The 23813-nt window shown below is 35.4% G+C and overlaps 1 pseudogene; it reads left to right on the top strand.

The window, feature by feature from the left end:
- Positions 1–1291: 1291 nt before the first annotated feature.
- On the top strand, positions 1292–23290 carry LOC150040207 (R-spondin-3 pseudogene; annotated as a pseudogene).
- Positions 23291–23813: the final 523 nt, after the last annotated feature.

Raw genomic sequence — 23813 nt, 5'->3', positions numbered from 1 at the left:
CAAATTTAGTAAGCAAAGTAGAAGTATACAAACCAGAAAATAAACCAAAATAAAGCTTATATCCAATGCTTTCCAAGTATAAAAATCATGAGGACCCCTCCCCATGATTCCTGGCACGGCAGCCAGGAAGTCCTGAACTCCAGTAAACTCCAGAATCATGATGCAGGAAACCCTCACAGACTGTGCCTGGAAAGTACAGACAGTGGTGGAGACCAGAGAGGATGCAAACAACCCTCTAACACCATGGAGCAAGTCACAGCAAACCCTTCTATGTGTAAGGAGCCCACTGGTTTTCCACAAATACTTTGGGAAAGCACAGATGTGGCGAGCTACAAAACTTAAAACCAGACCCACTCAACGCTGCCCAAGAAAGATTAGCAAGTGTGTGTGTGGGGGGGGGTGTCAGGGGTTCAGAATCCTGACCTTTTCCCCAACAACCCCCTGACCAGGCCACTCACTGGAGACTGACAGGTGGTCTCTAAGAAACAGCACCACAATAATGTGTGTGAAGGTGTTCCTGCTCCCAACAACAGCCTCCTCCTTAGGCCACTTATTCTAGAGACTGAAGAGCATTAAAACCCTAAGTTCCAACAGTGGGCAGGGATGTGTGCAGGCATGTGTGAGTGCCTCCATCCGAGTGACCCAATACTCACTGGTGTGCCCTCCTGTTGGGAGCCTCCAGAAAACCAGAAACAGTGGGTTCTCCCAACAGAGAGAAAGATTCACAGCCAACACTGGCTCTGTACTTCAGGAGGCAATCAGGGGTGCACTCTGCCTGAGTACCAAAAACCAGAATGGGAAGGCATAGCAATCCTGAAGCACAGCAGGGAACTGAAGGGCATACCAGAAAGGGCTGTGTTAGGGCACTGAGAATCAGAAAGGAGCAGCTCTGTCCTCAGAGCCCATGTCCTCAGCTGGGCCTCACTCCTAGGGCTGGCAAACCAGTGGTTGGGCTGAGACCTAGGTGCATATCTGCACACTGCCTTTGTGAAGTTGAGGACACACCAGCAAAAGCTGCAAGATCAGATTAAGTCAACAATGGAATTAATATTGCTGAGGACCACACATATATACAGATAACCAAAAACACAAAACCAAGAAAGACTGGCATCTATTGACCACTGCATGAACCTAAAATAGTAGTCTCAACTCCCCCAATGAGGCAGAAATCACAGTGACAAATCACAAAATATATTTATAAAGTCCCACACAAATCCTAAAAGGAAACTTCAGTGAAGGGATGAGAGAGATGTTACCATCATAAGAAAAGATACCTGAAGAGATTGAAGACATGACTCTGTTTCAGGAGATGATTGCTGACTTGACTAAAGACATTAAAGCAGAAATCCAAAAACAATCCCTGGAATATAAGCAGGAAATCACAAAGGTATTCCTCAAAAGAGAAGTGGAGACAAAAATAAAAAATGCTTATATTTCCCTTGATGGAAAGATAATACACTCAGAGCAGACACGATGGTCTCAATATCTAGAATGCAACCTAAAATAGAAGCGCTGAACAACAGATTGAGTGACATGGAGAATAGGACATCAGGAACAAAAAATAAAACACAAGAGCTGGAAAAGAGAGTCAACAAAAGACAGATAAATACAAAGGTAAGCAAAGACACTCTGACTTAAATAAGGTCATAGCCCAGCTGAGCAAAATTTTATACATTTTTCTCCAGTAGCAAAATTGTACATTTTTCTCGGCAGCACATATAACATAAACCAAAATAGATCATTGAGTAGTTCATACAAAAAATTAGGCAAATAAAAGAGAACTAATGCATTCTGTCTGAACATAGTGGAATCAGATTAGCTCTAAATAACATAATAAGGAGTGAAAAACATTCCAAACCTTGGAAGCTGAACAACACAATTCTGAAAACCTCATGGGTAAAAGAACAATTCACAGAAGAAATTCAAAATTTCTTGAATGTAATGACAATCAAGATACAGCACAAAGGAATTTATGGGATAGAGCAAAAGTAGTTTTAAGGTGCATTAGGGGCCCATATTAGAAAGATAGAGGAACAGTATGTTAATAACCTAAAGAAGAAATTGAAGCACCTAAAGGAACAAGGGAAAGGTAATTCTAAAACACTAGAAGTACAGAAATAACAAAAATCAAATCAGAAATATCAAAGATAGAATAAGCTCCACTAGTCATAAAATTAATAAATCAAAAAGTTTCTTCTCTGAAAGGCAACAAAATTGACAGACCCCTGGTAAGATTAATCAAACAACAAAAAAGAGGGGGGGAGACTCAAACAAGATTAGAGATCTGATGGAATAATCAGGACTTATATTTAAGAAATTCAGACTCTTTTAAATAAGTACTTCCAGGGTCTATTCGAAGGTACAAGAAAATTAAGCAGAAAAGGATGATTTCTTAAATAAATGTAAGCTACCCACATGGAGCCAAGCAGAGATAAGCAACTGAATAAACCACTCTTATATAATGAGATAGAGGAAACAATCAGGGAAATGGCAACCAGAAAGACCCCAGGTCCAGATGGTTTCACTGCAGTGTTCTACAAGATTTTTTAAAATAAATTTTATTGTGATTGTAATTAATAGAAAGTTGCATTATATTCACCAGATAGAAAGTGGATAATTTCATTAAAAATTAATACCCTTTCTCATGTCTTGGGTCCCATTTCCCTCCCCCCATCCCCACTTCCATCTTGTTTTCCCCCTTCACAACAAATTTAAAATAGCCAAATAAGCATTTATAAAATATATCAGAAAACAAAGTTAAATATTGTAGCACTATGAGATATCCAAGATGGGATGAACAGTACATTAACGACAACAATCACTCATTATATGGCTTCTGTTTCTATATCCTGGAGATCCTTCCATTTAGCATCATACTATATTGCCTTATATATCTAGGTTTTGTTCTATTGTAAATCTTTGGTAGGCAAGCCCCAGGTTTACACTTGTTATGATGCATGAGGGAAACCATTATACTATGTTCTTTTGAGTCTGGCTTATTTCACTTAATATGATCTTTTCTAAGTCTTTCCATTTCCTTGCAAATGGAGGGATGTCATTTTTTCTAAAAGCTGTGAAGAATTCCATTTTGTATAAAAAACACATCTTGTTGATCCACTCATCAACTGAGGGACATCTGGGTTGGTTCCATATCTTTGCTATGGTAAATAGTGCTGCAATGAACATTGTTGTGCTAGTGGATTTAGTCTGTCCTTGTTTTTGTACATATGGGTAAATGATAAGTAGTGGAATTGCTGGGTTATAGGGAAGCTCTATGTTTAGTCTTTTGAGGAACTGCCATACTGTTTTCCATAGTAGCTGAACAAGTTTGCACTCCCACCAACAGTGTAGTAGTGATCCCTCCTGGCTATGTCCCATCCAGCATCTGTTTGTAGTAGATTTCTTGATGCTGGCCATTCTACCTGTAGTGAGGTGGAATCATAGAGTTGTTTTGATTTGCATTTCTTCTATGGTCAGAGATGTTGAGCATTTCTTCATGTTTGTATAGGCCATTCTTATTTCTTCTTCAGAGAAGACTCTCTTTAAGTCTTTGGCCCATCTTTAAATGGGATGGTTGTTTCTTTGGATACTAGTTTTGGAGTGATTCTATTTTTTGAGCTGTCGATATATTTTAGATATGAAGCCTTTGACTGTTGTATGGTTAGTGAATATCTTCTCTCACCCTTTAGGCTTTCTAATTAATCCATGGAACATTCCTTACTATAATAAAGGCTGTGATGACAAACCCACAACTAGCATTATAATTAATGGTGAAAAGCTACAGCCATTTCTTCTGAAATCAAGAAAGAGACAAGGATACCCACTATCTCCACTCTTCTTAAACATAGTATTGGAATTCCCAAACAAAGCAATAAGGCAAGAAGCAAACATAAAGGGGATCAAAATAGGGAAAGAGGAAGTGAAACTTTTTTTTTCAGATGACATATTCCTGTATTTAAAGAACCCTATGGACTCCATTCCCAAACTGCTTGAGCTGTTTCAAAACTTTGGCAAGGTACTAGGGTACAAAATTAACCCTCAAAAATGAACTGCCTTCCTCTATGCCAACAATGAGAGGAACAAGGCAACAATCAGAAAACCAACTCCTTTTGCAATAGCCTAGGAATTAACTAAGATTGTAAAGGATCTTTTTGATGAAAACTTTAAAACCATGAAAAAGGAAATTGGAGCAGAACTGAGGAAATGATTAAACCTCCCATGCTCCTGGATTGGAAGAGAAGGTGTAATCAAGAATATAATCCCATTTGAAATATCCCCCAAAATAACAAAATATTTAGGAATTAATTTAAGCAAATTGTAAACAAAACTATAAAAAGGCTAAGGAAAGAAATAAAAAAGGAGATCTGGTAATGGAAAGACATCCCATACTCATGGGGAGGGAGTGCCAATATAGTGAAAATGGCTATGTTGCCAAAACTGATGTACAAATTCAACACAATCCCAATCAAAATCCGAAAGACATTACTTACTGAAATAAAAGGTGTCATGCAAAGGTTCATATGGAACAATAAAAGACCTAGAATAACCAAAACAATTCTAGCCTAAAAAAATGAATGTGGTATTACAATACCAGACTTCAAACACTACTATAGAAGGATAAAAACCAAAACAGCATGTTACTGACACAAAAATAGACCAGAAGATCAATGGATATAATAGAAGATCCAGATATAAAACTGCATACCTATAGTCAACTTGTATTTGAAAAAGGATCCAAAAATATGCAGTGAAAAAAACAGAGACTATTCAATATTGGTCCTGGTATAACTGGGCAGCCACATGTAGAAAACTAAAAATTGACCCCAGCCTATTGTCATGCACAAGCATTAACTGAATATAGATCCAAGATCTCAATATCAGACCTGAAACCTTGAAAATGTTATGTGATAAGGTAGGAAAGACACTGTACACACAGGCATAAACATCCTGAGCAAAGTCAGTGTCGCAATAGATTGGGGACTACCTAGAAATAAAAAGTTTCTGCACAGATAAAAGCATAGCTACTGAAGTAGAAACACTTCCAACCAACGTTAAAAAATATTTTCCAATAATACATTAGACAAATGCTTAATATGTAGTATGTACAGGGAACTCAAGAAACTAATCCCCCAAATCCAACAAACTAATCTCTAAATAGGCAAGGAAACTAATGAGAGACTTATCCTTAGAAGAGTTTAATCATAGACAAACATATGAGAAAATGCTTATCAGCCAAGGTAATAAAGGAAATGAAAATAAAAATAACCCAAAGGTACCACCTTAACCCAATTAGAATGGCCAATATTCTGAACTCAGACAATGCAAATGCACTGGTTGGATTGTGAAGAAAGAGGAACCCTACTGCACTTGTAAACAAGTTCCCATACTCTGGAAGGCAGCTTGTAGATTTCTTAACGAACTGAAATTTGACCTTCCCTGAGATCCCGCCATACCACACCTGGGCATCTATCCTAAAGATCATAACACAAGACATTATATGGACACCTGCTAGGCTATGATCATCTCACACTATTCATAAAAGCCAAGTGATGGTAACAACCTGGATGAATGGTTCAAAAACTATATGTATACACACACACACACACACACACAATGGAATTCTATGAAGCCAACAGACAACATCAAATAATGGCATTTGCTGAGAAGTGGATGAAGAGCTAGGGCGAATCATGTTGAGTGAGATAATTCAAGACCCAAGGAAGAAAAGAAAGACACATGATATCCTTAATATGTGGATACTAGATCCAAATAGTACAAGAGCAATGACTTAATATTTGTGCACTGAATGCTATGGACATGGAATTATGTTATTGGAGATAGAAACATAGCTACATAAACATAAAAATCTATGATGGTCTATATACCCTATGAACAATGTTTTTACTACATAGATTAATAGTTAATTTTAATCATGTTCTAAAACCTAAGTGCCAGTGTTTGTGTACAGAGATTCCCTTCTTGAATCCATTTGTTCAACATGACATTTAAAGTGTGATGTAAAAATCAATGTTAATAAAATATTTAATAAAAATATTTGGAAATTTTCTCTCATTTACCACGTTTGCCATCATGGCAGCTGCTAACCAGAATAACAGGCAATATTGTGGGGGGGAGATAACTGGAGACTTAGCCAACAACAAACAGAATTTAAGGGAATTTCCATACATACACAAACACTGATGACATAAAGAAGAGAAGTCTTTAAAGCCATTTTGATAATTAGGCACAATTGATGAGTTGATCACATAGAGAGTTATAGTAAACTTGCATTCATGTAAGAGTGGGGATTTGCAGGAGAAAACAACCTGAAGGCCTTTGACTCTTTCTAATAACACATAGAGAGTATAAAGGAGAAGAGGATCTCCTTCTAGTGGAGTTTTCCCTTAAGGGATAGAGTAGGAAAACTGAAGAATAAACAGAACTGGTTTATTTCAAGTATTCTCTGTGTCTGACTATTCCTATTACAAGATTTTTATGCAGAGCAGAGTCACAAGAGCATGCCCAGTGCACTCATTAATTATCCAGTGAGTATTGGCTCCAAATTTGAATGCATATGGGTATGACACTTAACTTTGGGCTCAAATTTGAATGATTTTAGTTGTTTACTAAGGAAAATTTATTAAGTCCTAACCATGATGAATGACCAATGGAAACCACTCTAGAGTCACTATCAGCGTCTTTAGCTGCATACTGTTAAGCTCATATGTCAGCTATTTATGTCCTGTGGCCTACCCTATGGTTTAGGATTTGGAATTTGAACCAAGATTTTTTTTTCCATGTTCTGGCCTGGTGTTCTATAAAATAAAGAAAAAGAAAAAAAACAGATCCTAATTTCTAATTAAAACAAGTCCCCTTGATGAAGGTCAAGTGTCTTGTGCTGGATGGAAATACTGAATTGTCAGGAAAAAGTCACTTTGGTTGTCCTCTTTGGTAGCCCTGTGACCCGTACAAGGTCCTAAAAGATGCATACATCCTAATGAGCAAAGAGCAAGCTAAATTTTTGGACAGGGAAGGACAGCTTATGATTAAAATCATAATATATAGCAGTGAAAGCACACTTTGTTCTGTTGGGTTTTTTTTGTTTGTTTGTTTCTATTTTGGCAGCATAGGTAGACAAGCCCATATCAATTACAGGAAAATAAAAAGTGATGCCTCTCCTTAATCAGGGACATCCAGTATACGGTCAAGCAGAGGCAGAGGTACTCAGAATGTGCATATGGTCACTGAACAGAGTGGGAAGGAAAATCACAGCTTAGGTTTGAGAACAGAGTTGGAATATGTACCAATCTAGCAGTAAGAGTTCTCATTTGTTTGTGAAGGGAAGGGTGGATTGTTTTCCACTGGTTTAACTGGGGTGCTAGCTAGCCATTATTGCTGAAAGTCTAGGTTGGAGAATGTTAAGACCCAAATGGAAGAGGCCATACTAACAATCCTACCACCCACCATATAAGAGGCCAAATGTTTAGCATTAGGACTCCTGAGGCAGCTTGAGGAAGGTAGAGAAGATAGAATTTCATACAATAACTCTTCTTAACATTAAAAGAACAAAGTCATTTTTGGAAAAGATGTGGCAGGATTGAGTAAAACAGGACCCTGGGAAACAGTAGTATAATATTAGGACCAAGCTTTCTTTGCCTAGAAACTCCTAGTGTTACTTACAAATTGTAATTAGCAGATGTTGTTACCTTGGTAAAACACCACAGGCGAAAACTTAAATACTGCTTTCAAAGTAAGTTTGTAAACTGCCTGCAAAAGCTATGTTCTCACAGAAAACAAACCAAAAATTATAGGGGAAGTCGAATGTAGTTAGGCTCCCTCTTGACGTTATGTGTTATATAGTATGTATCTAGCCATACCCTTGATGAAATCTTAAACCATATATATGTTATTTTTATATGTTTTCATATTTATGTATATGTGTGTGTCTGTATGTTTGTGTCTGTGCACATGTGTATCTAGGTAAAAAATGGACATTATAAATATTACCATACCCATTTGGAAAAGAATAAAGGACCCAGATCCTGGAAGCCTACCCCTATAATCCTACTTGTTAAAAAAGCTGATGAAATTCCACGGCTTTTACCCCCAAAACTTAGATTTGGAGAGACAATCTGGGCTCCTCCCATGTAGTGGTAAAGCACATTGAAACTGAAGAAATGATGTACATGAACACACTGGATTCAAGAAAAATCATGGTGGTGGAAGCAATGCAATGGTATTGAGAGTTGAGTCTGAAGGGGCTTGAAGGCCAAAAGGAATACCTCTCATGAAAGATTTGCTGAGGAGATGCCAAATAGAAGAAAGGAAGCCTCTATGAAAACTGGAACTTGCATATAGCATTCCTGCTTTATGAGGCCTTGGAGATACTTAAGCACTTCTTTGCTACCACGTTTTTCTGTCAAGACAGCATATGTGAATATCACAAGACTGGCCTACATGAGAAGGATTAAGAATTCAAGAAACAGTTTGAGGGATTATGTTGGGTGCACCTGTGTTGTGCCACGGTGTGAGAAAGGTCAGACAAGTTGACCTGTAAGTTAAGTTCATTTTGTGCATAGTTGTGTCTGGATGAGTGATATAGTGATTTCCCAGAAATGGCTGTTGTGAACTATATTCAAGCATTTAATGCCAGTAAGATTATATTGATCACTTTTCCATATTCAACAAATAGTGTATATGTGTTTCTATAGTTACACTGTACTGACTCAGAAAATGTTTTTATTCATTGGTAATAGGGCTATAACCCTTTGTTCAATTCCAGTTCTTTTTTATTTAATTTTTTATTATTTACTATTTAGATAATGTATAGAGGGATTACAATTATATTTACCATATTGTGGGTGCATTACTTCTCACATCTTGGTACCCCTTCATAAGTTTTTGTTCCCATTTCCATCCCTCAATTTCTCCCAAACATGTTTTCTGATTCTTTCTTTAAAAATAACAAAGAAAACCTTTTCTTTTATTGTATTTTATTTATTTTCTTTTATTGTATTTTATTTAGAGTGTTAACAGTTATATTCATAACTGTACTTGAAACCTCTTCTCATATTTTTCCCAATATTCCTGCTCCTACCCCTTCCCAATCAACTTGTTTTCCCCCTTCCCTTCTCTATTTAGTTAACAAACAAACAGATATATAACAAATAACACAGTCAGATACATTAACCACATGAGATTTACCATAAAGGGAAAATAGAGAAAATAAATACACAGAAACACATTAAGAACAACAATCACAAATATAAAACTCTTGTGTCCACATCCTAGAATTCATTGTGTTTAGTTTCATCCTATATTTCCATGCATACATAGCTTTTGAGAATCCTAGATGTGTACTCATTGTAACACACGAGGGAAAAATTTAATCTGTCTTCCTTTTGGTCTGGCTTACTTTATTTTATATGATTTTTTTCAAGCCGATCAATTTCCTTAGGAAGGGAATGCTGCCATTGTTTTTTTTATTGTAATTAGTAAAAGGGTTACATGATATTTGCCAGATAGAAGGTGCATTAATTCACATACATTGATACCCTTTCACATGTCTTGGTACCCATTTCCCTCCCCCCCCCACACCCCCCACCCGTCTTGGTTTTCCCCCCTTCCCTATCAAATTTCAAATATCCAAATACAAATAAATTCAATATATCAGATAGCAAAGTGAGATACTATACCAATATGAGATAACCAAGGGACAGCAAAGGAGATGAGAGACAACATTAAGGACAACAATCATTCATTATATGGCTTTTGTCAGAAGAATGACATCGCCCCATTTGTTAGGAAATGGAAAGACTTAGAAAAAATCATATTAAGTGAAGTAAGCCAGACTCAAAGGAACTTAGGCTCAATGGTTTCCCTCATTCGTCATAATCAGTAGAAACCTTGGGCTCTACTAGCAGAGATTTGCAATAGAGCAAAATCTTGATACATAAGGACATATAATGTGAAGCTAATTGAAAGGACCTCCAGGATACTGAAACAAAAGCTGCCATTGTTTTTGATTGCAGCATTAGATTCCATTTTCTATAACTATCTCAACATTTTTATCCACTGAAAGATATCTGGGTTGGTTCCACAATTCATTTGTGGTAAATAATGCTGCAATGAATATGATTGGGCTAATATATTTAGTGTGGCCTTATTTCTGAACATTTGAGTAAATGCTAAGGAGTTGGAATGGTGAGTCATAGGGGAGCTCTATGTTAAGTCTTTTGAAGAATCTAAATGCTGCTTTCCATACTGGTTGAATGAGCTTACCCTCCTACCAACAGTATAGAAGTGATCCCTACTGGCCACAACCTTGCCAGCATCTGTTGTTATTAGATTACTTCATCATGGTCCTTCTAGAGTAAGGTGGAATCCCATAGTTGTTTTGATTTGCATTTCTTTATGGCCAGAGATGTAGAGCATTCCTTTATGTGTCTATTGGTAATTTTTCTTTTCTTTTCAGAGAAGTCTCTCTTTAAGCATTTAGTTCCACTCTTAATGGGATGGTTGATGCTTTCAGGATCTATTTCTGAAAGATTCAATATCTATATTTTAGATAGAGGGCCTTGTCTGTTGTATGGTTAGTGAAGATCTCCCATTCTCTATACTTTCTATATCATTTGCTAGCTTTCTCCTCTATCTTATAGAAGCTTTATAATTTAATGCAGTCCCATTCCAAACTTTAATTTGTTGTGATTCTGGGACTTTATTAAGAAAGTTTCAAACAGTGCCATGGAGCCATATTGTATCTCCTATACCTTCTTGTAAAGTTTTCAGGGTATATGCTTTTACCTCTATGTCTTTTATCCATTTGGAATTAATCCTGGTGTAGAGTGACATAGAAGGATTCAACTTTAGTTTTCTGCAGGTGCTTAAATTGTTCCACCAACACCCATTGCTGAAGAGAGTGTCTTTCTTTGATCCTATTTTTTTTGGCCCCCTTATCAAATATTTGGTGGTCCTAAGTCTGCAGATTGATTTCTGGGTCTTCAGTTCTATTCCATTGGTGTTCAGGCTTGTTCGTGTGCCAATAGAAAATTGTCTTGTTTGCTACACCTCTGAAATAGTCTAAAGGTTGGTATTGACATTCCAGCGATGTTCTTTCTGCCAAGGATAATTTTTTGTGTATTTTATTATTCCATATGAATTTTTGTTTTTTTCCCCTCTATTTCATTAAAGAATGTCATTGGGATATTGATGGACATTGAATTGAATTTGTTGATAGCCCTTGGCAGGATTGCCATTTTCATGATGTTAATTCTTCCTGTCCAGGAGCATGGGTGTTTTGTTACACTTCCTTAAGGCCTCTTTAATGCCCTTTAGGTTTTTGAAATTATCATCATAAAGTTCTTTTTCTTCCTTAGTTAATTTGTAATTATTTTTATTTTCTTCGAGGCTATTGGTGATTCAACAATGTGTTGTTCTTCTTGGAAACTGCTGTTGAGTTCCAATTTTATGATGCTGTGGTCTGAGAGAATGCAGCGGATAATTTTCACCCCCCTGTGGTGAGTGAATTGTCATTGGACTCTTCAGATAGAATCTTAGGAGAGTGAGAGAGCGGGAGAGTGTATAGTCAGGAGTAAAAAATTATGGTTCAAGTTAATAGCCGCAGGCTTTATGTGCAGGTCCTTAGGGACATAGTTCAAACCCGAGGAACGCAGCTTGAGCACTTCCTAACAGTTTATCGAGGAAGCATGCCCATGGTTTCCAGAGGAGGGAACCCTAAATTTAGAAACCTGACTAAGAGTAGGGAAAGGATTCAAGATTATTATGGTGTAAATGGACATGAGAAGACCCCTGCAGAGGCTATTACCTTGTGGAATTCAGTAAATGAATGTTTAGATCTTTGACATGAGGATGACATACTTAATCTTGAATTAAAAAATCTTTCTGAGAAAACAACCTGAGGCTGGGCCATATGCCACTGCCTGAGAGAGCATAAGTGAGATCGTGAAAAGGGAACAACAACCTATAGATATTAAGTATAAGAATTCAGATTTGGATAACAAGGAGGAAAGATATGATGAGCCGTCAGAGGTCCAGCCGGCTATGGTGGAGGAGATGTTTAAAGAAATTCTACATTTACTATCTAAGACGGGGATAGAGCAGAAGCCCCCCAAGAAGTAGGAAATAAATATGACCCTCCAGCCATTACCTTGGCCCTTTCTAATCCTTACCCCCTATTCCCACCGCCTCCAGCTGCAGCCTTACAGCCCAACCCCCTTCTTAACCTTTATGCATGCCTAAAGGTCCTAGCAGCAGGTCCCAGTTCCAGGCCTAGCAGCTTCTTAGCAAACAGCAGGCCCTGCTCTTTGTATTGTTTGGATCTAATAGCCACATATAAAGGATACCATGCACCTTTCGTTCCATTGGTCTTGAATTGTCTCACTCAACATGATTCGCTCTAGAGTAGTCCACCTCCCTGTGAATGACATTATTTTATCTTGTAAGTTAACTATGTGGAAATCCACTGAATATATGTACCATATTTTTGTATCTCAGTCTGATTTTAATTATGTTCTAAAATCTAAGTGCCAGTGATTGTATATAGAGAGTCATTTGAAATATGATGTAAAAACCAATGTCAATAAACATTTTAATAAAAAATAGGCTTCAAAATTGTATCTTGGAGATCCTGAAGAAATCTGTCATATTTCTTCTATTTGTTTTGAATCATTTTTTGGTCTTTGTCTATAAATTCCAGTCATTTTTCTCTTTTGCATCTTCTAATCTATCAATGTTTTCTACTTTATTTTTCATCTTCCTTCTACTTGATCTTTTTTGATGGCTTGCATCTCTATTCCACATATCAGTCTATTGGTGCAAGACTATAAAGAAATTTTTCTGAAGGTGATTATATATTTACGTTAATATATAATCCCCCTTACAGACCGATCATACGTTTGGAATTTATTTTATGCAGACAGATTTGAGGAGTACATAGAACCCTTCCTCTCCCACATATTTTTACAGGTGAGTATTCTGGCCATTAGGATATTGTATTCAGTGAATTGGGTATTCTGCTGTGTAAGTCAATTATACTGGCATTTTATCTTCTTGGTTTTATTTATAAATTGCATCTTATTGAACAATAACCACACTGTCATTGTTGACTTCATAACTTCATCTGCGAGTGTTTTCAACAAAACATAAATTGGCTTAAGGAAATTGGTCTAAAATTCCTGTAAGGAAGAATTCACTTAAGAAATACATTTCTTGGATCTGTAAAATGTTTCTCTTTCACTGTTTCTCTTTTAATTTTTGTGGTTCACAAAAATCAAAGAATACATTTTGATTGGGCAAAGATATTTTATGGTATGGATTATGTAGAACTCTTAATGTGAAACTGTGGTCATCGTAATCATATTTCCTGTGCTAACTATGAATCACATGTTGAATCATAATATCCCATGATATGAACAGAAAAAGTTAATGGAATACCTAAGAACTGAGGAGAGCACCTCTGAACATTTAGTAAACTACAGTATTATTGTTATTATTCTTATGTAATTTTGTCACTTATAATAGTTATAATTACAATTGCAACTGTGTCACCAGGTTTTAATGTGTTATTCAGAGAATTTCAGCTTTTGGCCTGTATAATTATAGTCTACAAGCTGCACCAAATAGAATTAAGTGCTAATAATAATGTTTACATTTATCACTTATTGGCATTTCAGAAACAAGAAATGTTGAACTTTCTTAAATTGAAATTTGAACCTACTATGCTATTCTCCTTCAAGTAATCAAATTTATATACATTTGATAACCTTACTGTAATGATTGTAGTTGAAGAGCAATGCAGTTTTTTCGGCGTTAGTGTCTTGTTTGGAGTCAATCAAGATAAAAAGTAACCACATTTGCTTGCTTATTTAAATTTTATTTAATTATATGATTCTGACATGGTAATTATTTTTCCACTTAGGTGAACTTCTTTTCCTGAAATCCCTTCAACTGTGATTGTCACTTCCTTATACCCTTTGAGATTTTCACACATACAAATAGAAATATATTTGATATTTTTGTATGGATGGCTTGGGAAATGTGACAAATTTAATCTGAAGGCTTTTGCATTCCTTCCCTTCTAATTATGGATGCCTTTATTTCATTATGTTTTATAAAAATTTGCAAGGTACTTCTTGATAAATCATCCATCTTTAGTGTTTATACTTTGCATACCTTTGAATTGGGAAACAAATTGATTATGTAAGTTTCAAACTGAAGGAAATAAATTCTGCAACCAGGCAATAATATTTATTATACTTATTACAAATTACCAGACTCATGTCTTAACTATTCCTGTGATGGATTGTACACCAGTGGTGATTCTGTATCTTAGATACTTTAGAAAAATGTCATCTATATGATGATTAACCTTATCAAGATTCAGTTGTGTAAGCTTTGAAGAACTTAACAGAAAATTAAAATTAAAGTATTTTTCTCCTACACTCAAATTTTATATGTTCACCTATTATAAATATGTCATCATCAAGTATCCATGTACAATTCCTGAGATGTTCACACAGTGAATAAATTTCCTTTGAATGGAAGTTCAAGAGAATATTAAATTTTTTATGGTAATTTGCACTGTCCTATTTTAAAATTGTAGGCAAATCTACAGCTATTTTTTAGTATTAGGAAGTAAGAAGAGATATGTATTAGTTTCCAAAGTGAATAATGGTGTTATTTCTCATTTTGTTGCAGAAATGGTTCATCAGGCAAAACACATGACTTTTTCTGCTCTTATTATGAGTTTAAAATAATAAATATATTGTGATCCTCAATGAAATGAATGGACTTTTTATTCACTAATATCATTGGAAAATACATTGTTCACACTGAATCCTTAATGGAACCTAAGTGTGTTTGTACTTACAATGATTCACCATTTTCAGTTTGGGTGATAAACCAGAAATAAGGAAACCTTGGTAATGAAATCAAACTTTCCCTAGGTTTCTCTGTGGAGAAAGAACCATCCTATTTTCTTTTCATTTTGATTAGTTTTGTCTTTGAATATCAAATGGCATCTGAATTTTAACTCCTATATTCTATGATAAAACATAATTACACTTTATGTCTTACACAAATTTCACATCAATTCCTTGCTTGTAAAGTTTACAACTGTCTACAAATTATATGTAACTGGCAAAATTTTCTCACTCTGCAAGATTTAACCCATAGTACGTTTTGCATGGGTATTCAATTCTACACCAAAAAGTCAGAGACAGCTTCTGAATTGCAGAGAAACACCATACACTTTATGGATACAGAAAATACCATCTAAAACTCATTCCATGTGTGGAAATTTGTACTTATTGAAAAGGTTATACTTAATTTGCTGATTGTCTGACAAATAAATCGCATTGATAGTGTAAAGAAAAATGTGTTGTTTGGTAATTTGCAGTATAGTTCCAAAATATTCAAAGTAGAGTGGACTCATTCTAACTCAGTAGTTTTTCATGAATCTCTCTATGTTGACTTTAATTTTATTGTCAACTTTTCTATAAAGTTTCCCACATATTTTTTCCATATTTACCTGATTGTGATCCTTTTACACACTGTTCTACTGCTAAAACAGTATATCGTTTCATATGTTTTAGGAAGTTTAAAGAGGTAAGAAAACTGATGAATCTTAAAATTCATAAATTCCTCTGTGGTCATCATTGTGAATTTTTGAAATTCAATGAGGAAGATAAATACAGGAGAGTCCTCACATTGATTATTAATGTTAAAATTCTATTGCTTCTTTTTGTATGATCCTATTTTGTACGGAAGATTTCTGGGTTTCGGAGATTTCAAGTACTTTAGGAATCTCTCAGAATGTCTGATTACCTCATGTAGATGAAAGGATTCAATTTTAATGCTTCAATGATTGCTTGGAGCCAGTAGCCTGAAAAGGAAACATCTGCCTTTTCTGTGATTGTAGGAATATTCACCACAGCACAAGCTCCACTTAACTGACATAGAATCAAGGTGGAAATTTGGGGAAATTAAAACATTTAGATTTAAGAATTCTATTTGCATTTGGGCCAGTATCCAACTCAAAGATGTATTATTTCATCCAACGTATTACCTATTGAATGCTGCATGTGATTAAGCCATTATCAACAACAGAATCCTCTGAATTTGGTTCATGTTGAAATGACATCAATATAAGTTTAAGAATAGGTGTTCACTTTTCTGGAACCAGAGTTGAATTCCTCCCACAATCGAGAGAAATACAGTTTCTCAACCTTCATGAAAATATTACTTCAGAACCAAAAAATCAGAAAATTTATATGTTAATATAAATTGAGCTGAATGCAGCTCAATTTCATTCACAGTTCTCTATTACCCTGATATAGATGTTCTCTCAGACAATATGTACTCATTTTTTCTGGGCTGACATGCTACATTAAGCCTTTCAGTACAATTGTTCATTTCATTTCAGTTTGTCTGCTTTTAGTGTCATCAGAAGTATAGTCATGATTTCTGAGACTCCTGGCATCAACCTATTCAAGAGTAAAAAATATATTCAAAGTGCAACAATGTGTTGGTTAGTGGCTTTTTAATATGTTTCTGATAAAAGGGATTTCCCAGGCTTGGTGGCTCATGCCTATAATCCTAGCTACTCATGAGGCTGAGATCTGAAGATCTAGATACAAAGCCAACATGGGCACAAAAGAACTTGAGACTCTTCTGTCCAATTACCCTCTAAAACATGGGAAGTGGAGCTTGGCTCAAGGATAGGACAGAAACCTTGAACTGAATAGCTCAAAGACTGCGCCAAGGGGGAATCTAAGCCCCATGACTCCTCCCAAGAAAAAAAATCCTCATTTAATATGAAGATGGAACCAATGTCTATTGTGTAATTTGTATCATACCTCAAGCAGAATAATTCAGTACACATTAGAAGACATTTGGAGCAACATCTCATACAGAGGATTTTTCTCATAATTCTAAGAAGTAGAATTTTTCACTGATATGGGTAGCCTTTATGAAATCTGGACACACACTAATTTATATCTCGGACAACTAAACCCATTGTTGACGTGTAATGAAGGTGTTCTGTATTTGCTTGCTGTGGTTTTAAATATATTTTCCTAGAAAGGTTAATTCCCTTTATGGGACAGACAATACCCTCAGTGTAGGTGTAATTGAAATGTACGTTTGTGCTGGGAAATTTAGTTAATTTGGTTAATTATGTGCATTAACTCCATAACATATTACCATTGGGTATATTGAGTGTTAAAATATAGGTTGTAATTATGTGGGTGTATGAAAATTAGCAAAAAAAGAGAAAATCTAGTTAGCACTTTATAAAATTGGTATTTCCATTTAAAATGCACAACCTCTAATTGACAGTTTCATATATGGGTTGTCAAATAAGGTGTTCACATTGTTGCACACATGAACCAGAGCATTATTTTCAGATGTGACCAAATTACCTCTCAAATCACACAGACACAGACACACAAAACCTCAGTAATATTAATGACTTGATTTTCTCTAGGTAGAAGTTAAAGAAATAATCAATTCAGTGATGCCTCTCCACTCTCTCTCTATGTGGTGGGGGCTCTCTCTCTCTTTCTCTATTCTTTCTTTCAATGGATTAACCACATTTTATTATTTTTCTCTTTTTTGTGTTATAATTAATACAAGCATAACAGTTATATTCACCAGATAGAAGGTGCATTATTTTACATACATTGATACACTTTCTCATGTTTTTGTCCCTGTTTCCATCCCTCACCCACTTCTCTTATTTTATTTTACCTCGTGTTTCAAATAATGAAATAAACATATATATAATATACCAGATAACAAGGTAAGATACTGTAACAAGATGAGAATAACCAATGGCAACAAAAAGAGATGAAGAAAACCATGACATATTATGAACAACAATCACACATAATATATCTCTTGTTACCATATCATGGAGATTGTTTCATGTAGCCTCATCATATATGGCCTTTTGTATCTTGATTTTGAGCTCTTGTAATCCTCTGCTAGGAGAGCTCTAGGTTTGTACTAATTATGACAAATGAGGGAAACCATTCAGCCTATATTCCTTTGGGTCTGGCTTACTTCACTTACTATGATTTTTGTCTAAGTCTTTCCATTTATTTTCAAATGTGGCAATGCCATTCTTTCTGATGGCAGCATAGAATTCCACTGTGTATAAATACCACATCTTGTGGGTCCAATTATCTACTGAGGGACATCTGGGTTGATTCCTGATCTTTGTTATGGTAAATGGTGCTTCAATGAACATTGTTGTGCTGTTGGCTTTAGTATGTCCTTGTTTCTGGATGATTTGGAAATTTCCAATGGTGGAATTTCTGGATCCTAGGGAAGCTCTATGTCTATTCTTTTGAGAAAATGCCATACTTCTGCCCACAGTGGTTGAATCCAACAGTGTATTATCCGTCCTTCCTGGCCACATCCCTACCAGCATATGCTGTTTTTAGATTTCTTGATCATGGCCATTCTAACTGGAGTGAGGTGGAATTTCAAAGTTGTTTGATTTGTATTTCTTTTATGGCAAGAGATGTTGAGCATTCTTCATGTTTCTATAGGCCATTCTTATTTCTTCCTCAGAGATATCTCTCCTAAGTCTTTGGCCCATCTTTTATTGTGATGTTTGATTCTTTGGAGATTAGTTTTGGAGTGATTCGAATTTCTGAGCTGTTGATATATTTTAGATATGATGCCCTTGTCTGTTATATGGTTATTGAAGATCTCAATTCTTTTCTTGCATGATCAAATTACAAATATAATAAGAAATATGCATAATACCTTCCATCTTGGATGGAGATTACAGAAACATACACTAATTATTTACATGGTAAAGGATCCACATTTTTTTTTACCAGTCCTGGGCTTGAGCTCAGGGCCTAAGCAATGTCCTTGGACTTTCTCAAGGCTAGAGCTCTACCACTTGAGCCTCAGCACCACTTCCGGCTTTTTTCTATGTATGTGGTACCAAGGAATCGAATCGGGGTCTTCATGCATGCTAGGCAAGCACTTTAACCACTAGGCCAAACTCCCGGCCCATAAAGGATCCACATTTTTAAAAAGAAGAGTTACCCTTTTCATTGTTATCCTGAAAGTTAGAGCTACTCTATTTCCAGTATCACATGAAAAAGGATGCTTATTGTCATGAGCCTCCTATATGAAGATTCTACTTCTTTTTTTCTTTTTTGGTCATGGGACTTGAACTCTAGGACTCAGCTGAAGGCTAGAGCTATACCTCTTAAGACACACCATCACTTCCTGAAGATTTTACTTTTATTCACAATATATTTTCCAAGTATACACTTGAATTTAGGCACTCTGTTTTTCCAGTAATAGGAAAAATCACCTATATTTTATTTCAGTTCATGTATGCTGGTTTTGTTGTCTATATGAATCCAATCCAGTTCTTGGGTACAAAAAATATTGGGTTAAAATGGTATATTTCAGAAGTGTTTCTGATACTATCTTCTAAAGTAAAAGGGAATACACAAGCATATTGATACCTATAGTTTAGGATTTTTGTAGGAAACACAAACATTGAAATGAAGTTATGACAAACAGTGGAATAAGACATATCACCTATGTTAAGGGAACTCAGAGTTCATGTATGATGAAGGCTTCTCTAATGCTTTGGCGGTCTCATAATTATGAGGAACATAACTACAATAATAAATACAACAATTTGAAATTTTGTGAAGCCGGCACTCAGAAATGCGGACATTTATTTTAGTAAACTGTGGCTGTGGCAAGGGATCTTTGTGTTACAAATACGTCATGTATAAATGATAGAAAACCATTAAATTGCCTAAAATATCAGTGAAAGTCTTTGCAATGCAAGCTGAACATCCTTGAGTTCTAGCCTAACCAACTTGTAATTTCACGGACAATTATTGTTCTCCAGTATTTTGACAAAAGTGATTTGATTTTAACTAAATGACAAAAGGGAAAAAATGGATAGCTATAAATCTTTATTTTCATATTGTATAACAATGCAAAAAATAAATTAACTTTAATTTTTTCCTTTCATATATTCTTCAGTATTTTTGCAAACTTTAAGATTTCCTTGTTAATGGGTCTTGGTGTGTGTGCCTGTGTTTGTATGCACGTTGTTATGGAATAAAGTTATTAGTGATGAAAAATATAAACACTATTATTCATGTACCCACCCAAAATTGTTGATATCAAGTGAAAAAAGTTCCAAACAGGGAAGCTACCTGCTAAAACGAGCTAGATTTTTACATTGATTCTACTCCAAAGCAGTTTACGAGTGAAACTCTGCAATGATTTCATGCACGTATACTTTGACTCTCTTCACTCAGAAACTAAATCCTATTTGTGGTCTTTGACTCTCTTCACTCAGAAACTAAATCCTATTTGTGGTCCACCCCATTATACAAAATAACAATTTGTAGGGCCCAACATATTATCAACCAACTTGAGTTCTTGTCTGGTCTAAAATTTTGATATGAAGTACAGAAACACATCATTTCAGTGGAAGAGGCATCTTCCCACACAGGAATATACAGAAGTGTGATTTAATTGTCTTCCAAGGACACTATTTCACTGTTCACTATTATAGCCAAGGCAAACTCTCCAAGGACTCTCCAGAAGTGTTTGTTCAGTAATGATCAACATGTGAAATGAGCATATCACATTCAAATTGCAATTGATACTAAGCTACCACCATTGTGACTTCTCAAATTTCTGAATTTGTAAAATCACAGAACAATATTGTACAGTGTCAGATTTTGTCACATGTGCAAGATGTTCAACTTCTTCATTACACATACCATTAAGATCCTTTTGTTGTGCAACCCCTCTAGGGCAGATGGCAAAGAAAAATTTTGCTTTCCACTAAAGAGAAAAGTGGATGAAGCAACCTATCTTTGAAAAGCACAGGAATTTTTTGATCACATTGTGTGCCTTGGACATATTTACTCTGAAAGCTACACTGAGGTAGTCACACAAGACCATTTTTCAGAAGTGCAGAGGCCTGAATCATCTTCATATGGCTGTGGATTTTTATGCTTGATTTCCTGACAGTTATCTCAAAATACTTCCCTCTTTCGTTGTGCAAGTGAGATGGTGAACTTGCTAACCCTTCTACAAGTTGATTTTTATTGCCCCACATACTTGGAATTTTCCCTGAATGTATTCATATATATTTTCTTGCACATTTTTGGATATTTTTTTAATATTTCAAGTCATAAAAAACCCAATGCACATGTTTTCTCACAGTTAATATGCTGTAAGATTGCAGAGGATCCTCCTTCTACATATTATCATTTTCTTGAAGTCCTTTCTAGCAGATATAACCTGCTGTCAACTGTAAACATTCTGTCTAATAACCTGACAATAAAATTGAATTAATAGATCCCAGTTGCCTAAAGGCATACACCAATTGCTTCCTCCATTTTGTGTAGCATCAGATACATTCAACAATTTTATAACTGATAAGATTTCCAAACCAAGATAGTACATGAATAATTTATTTGACTTTGTATAAAATGTGTTGTCCTCATTCCTAATATAAGAAGGTATTTATTGGTGGGAATACTTTGAGATTTGTAATCATGTAGTAATATTATTTTTTAAATGTGTGGCTCACAATTAGGCTTATGGTGAATGCCTTTGCAGATGCTTTTTGCTCAACAACATTCCAAAGATCTATTTCTTCTAATTATTATGATGAGCAGGTAGTTTAGATAAAGCAGTCTTACATGTAGATAATAATTTACAATTTGATCATTTGACTTTCTGAAATTTTACCTTAGTTAATCAGTTTTCAAATGAAAAACATTTTCCGTTTCTCAATTTATACACTGATTATATTCATTACATTTTGGGGGTCAGGATACTGTTTTCTACTCATGTATATTGCTGACAAAAGTACTCTGTAGTTCTCAAAAATGAAAAGAATGCACAAAAAATGCCATGGTAATATAACAGATGGCATTTGGATACAATAGAATTTAGTGCTCTAATTCTCTTACTGTCTTTTATGATTTAATGTTATAATGCCTTAGACTTATGACTAGTATGGTGTGTACATAATCCAGAATACAAAGCCATACAATAACCTAGATGTAATAAGTTTAAGGAGCATAGGCTTCCCATTATTATGGAATCTCACTAAAACATATTCAAATTTCTTCATCTGATTATAGAATGGCATGCTGTTTGTTGTACAATGAATTCCATTACAATTCATTAGCAATTGTCTAACGAGAAATACTACTCACAATTTCTTCATAGAGATAATTCAATCCAAGTCATTTTTATTGAATGCTCTGTTTTCAAGGAAAACCAAACATATAAATTGCATAGTAATTGGTAACAAATGTATAGGTGGTAAAAAAAACAAAACAAAACTATTGTACTCGATGAGAAAAGGAGAGATGTCAAGAATTGCAAACTGAGAAGCAGATCTGGGACTCTCTGCAATCCCTTGGCCGTGGCGAGCACCGACATGCAATTCACATAAGATCCATCCCATTCAATGAGGGTGGCCGGTAGAGAAAGAGATAAAACAAGAGAAAAGAAGGGAAAGCTCACTAGGTTACTATGCACTGGTAACTGATTTCTATTTTTTTAAAATCTTTCTGAAAATATATAAGCAGCCAAACGCATTACAAGTAAGGCACCAGCCAAGAATGCATCCCAGTGTCAGCCAAGTCTGCTAAGGCAGCTGTGCAACCTATTCAGATTAAAAGGATATTTGTCATGTAAGCCGAGATTATATTTTGTTCTGGAAAGAATTGGCATGAAACAGATAGGCGTGTGTCTCTATTCATATCCATATGGAAAGTATGGAACTCCATATCCAAGTGTACAAATTACAAGGCTGGCTGTGATAGCTTTTTGGACAAAAAAAAATTCTGCACAAAGTGTATAAGTGGATCTTACTTACACCTTGGAAAGTGCCTTGACAATTGCTCAGAAGCAATTGGAAGTTAACAACCACACCATGGAGTTTGTTGGGACTGTGCTGTGTGAGAACAGTGAATGTAATCCTTGGAGGCAATGCACACAAAAAGAGGAAACATGTGGCATCAAAAGAGGAAACATGTGGGTTCTATAAATATTATAGCATCATTCAGTAAAAGCTACCCTGTGTCCTCCTACAAATGAGACACAGAAGTATACAGTGCAAAGAAAGGAGTGTCAAAAGAGAGAACAAGGGACAATACTACCAATATGTGCTTGTTTGGAGTCTCATAACCAGAAGGATATTTCGTTTTATTTCCTAGGAACATTTGGCAATATCACTCAAGTCTAAATCCCTAAAATGTGTAGCAAAGAATATGTTATCTCTAAAATACAAATTTAGAGATATGATAACTTATACAATGGAATTTCCTATCAGTACTTGATACTATGGTGATAGAAATATGACAGTCGAATGATGCTGCACAAAGCTGAGCTATAAGCATTCAGTTGTTATCTTAGCTATGATCTATCCATCTCCTTAGTGTCAAGAAAACTTTTGGGAACTTTCTTAGTCTTAAGAATATTATCTGCTATAAAACCATGACAACCAAATATCACTATCAACTTATGCCTTCCACAATGCCTACAAAGCAGCACAGTGAAATGAGATTAAAACATATTTGAAATAATTACCAAGGCCATATTTTAATAATTTGACACAACATATAATGACATATTATTACCAGGTCTTATTTCAAATTATACTACATTTTTTTAAACTAGATTATAAAACCTATTAGATCAGACTTCTGTCTTTTCTTTTCTTTTGTTATCTTTTCTTTTTCCAGTCCTAGGGCTTGAACTGAGAGCCA

This window comes from Megascapheus bottae, chromosome Y (assembly GCF_031878675.1).
Source record: "Megascapheus bottae isolate mThoBot1 chromosome Y, mThoBot2.hap1, whole genome shotgun sequence".
NCBI lineage: Eukaryota > Metazoa > Chordata > Mammalia > Rodentia > Geomyidae > Megascapheus > Megascapheus bottae.
This window is presented reverse-complemented; position numbering and strand designations above follow the sequence as displayed.